We start from the raw sequence: 1,881 nt of genomic DNA on the forward strand, positions 1-1,881 counted from the left end.
CTGGGTAGAAAGGCACACAATGGCCTCTGCCTGAGAAGCACAGTCTTTGGTGGCAGGGGCTGCCGTGGCCGGGACCACATTTGCATCTGTGAGCGCAGCCTGAGGATTCTGGGGGAGGCAGGGGGTCTCTTTCCTGATGCTGCAGCACCCATGTTGTTGTGGAGGGAGCTCGCTGATGGAGGCAAGAAAGTTAGTAGAAAGGGAGCCTGCGTGTCCCAACACTGCTCAGCCCCACGTCCTCGGCCTCCAGGTGCCAGGCAGGGGCAACGGCAGGCGTGCCCTCCCCTGGAGGCTGAGGCGGGCAACTGCAGCTCTTGTTTTTATTTTTTTTATCAGTGATGAAAAACAGAGGCTTTGGAATGCCACCCCGGCTTGCACAATTCTGGAAAACAACACATTTCTGGGCCAGTGTTCTGGCATGTTCCCTAACGACCCAACCTTGCCGTGAGGCGTGTTGGAGATACAGCCTGGAGCCTCGAGCAGCAATAAGAGGAGTGAATAGTGTAATTACTAGTACACGTCTCCTGAAACTCCTCCGTGTGATGCCATTGGCCAGGTGTAACCCTAACAGTGCAGCACGGCTTCTGTGGGACTTTAACTGAATTTTACCTCTTTCAATGCAAAGGCAGGGCCTTCTGCAGGCGTGTCGATTGGAGAGGCTCTGCTGGAAGGCTCTGTCGGAAGCAGCCTCCTCGGTCTGCCCTCTGGGCCCGGGAGCGCCCCTCCCGACTGAAGAGAGACTGTGCTCCGCACTCCTGTCCCAGCTCAGGGAGGCAGACGGTAAACATGAGCATCATAAGTGAGCGATAGCCCAGCCGGCGTGGCTCAGGGGTTGAGCATCATCCCGTCCACCAAGAGGTCGCTGGTTCGATTCCCGATCAGTGTACATGCCCGGGATGCGGGCTCCGTCCCCAGTAGTGAGCGTGCAGGAGGCCGCCGATCAATGTTGATGTTTCTATCTCTCTCCCTCTCCCTTCCTCTCTCAAAACAAACAAAAACACAATAAAAACCAAATAAAAATATGAATAAATGCATCACAAGGCAGGTTAGAGATGTTAAGTACATGGGGAAAGCGTCCCGAGTCTGCGATTGGAAGGAGGTGGCAGGTCTGAGGGGTAAGAGGCCTGCCGTGTGTGCCTGCGAGCGGGGAGGCTGGGAAGGGGAGGCTGGGAAGGGGAGGCTGGGGAAGGGGAGGCTGGGAAGGGGAGGAGGGGGAAGGGGAGGGGAGGATTCTGAATGTTATGTCCTCATTCCCCTCCCCCCAATAGAAAGCCATTCCGTTCTTCCAAATAATAGAGATGAAATGAGCCGGAGGAAGAGCAGTCCGATGGGTGAGGAAGAACCCGCGGTCTGGGAGGATCACGTGGGGCTGGAGAGGGATGGGCAGAGAAGGGGAAGCAGTGGGCGCTGCTGGGAACCACTGAGGTCCAGGATGGCTCCTGGCTTCCAACCTGCACAGCCAGGCAGCTGGGGGCGGGGGGGGGGGGCGGGGGGGGGGCAGGGGGGAAGAAACTCCTGAAAAAAGCCCTGGACCAGGAGGAGCAAAGCAGGTCGGGGCAAGTTCGTTGAAGTGTGAGGAGCCTATATCGACACCCACAGGCTGTGAAATGGCAGGTAGGGTAGCCCTGGCCAGTTTGGCTCAGTGGATAGCGTGTCAACCTGTGGACTGAAGGGTCCTGGGTTCGGTTCTGGTCAGGGGCATGTACCTTGGTTCCAGGGTCAATCCCCGGCCCTGCTCGGGGCACGTGCTGGAGGCAACCAATCGATGTGTCTCTCTCACATTAAAGTATCTCTCTGTCTCTTCCCCTCCCTTTCACTCTCTCTAAAAAAAAAAAAAAAAGTCAATGGGAAAAATATTCTTCCGGGAGGATTAACAAAAAA

The sequence above is a fragment of the Myotis lucifugus genome, unplaced genomic scaffold, assembly GCF_000147115.1.
Source record: "Myotis lucifugus unplaced genomic scaffold, Myoluc2.0 scaffold_1833, whole genome shotgun sequence".
Lineage (NCBI taxonomy): Eukaryota > Metazoa > Chordata > Mammalia > Chiroptera > Vespertilionidae > Myotis > Myotis lucifugus.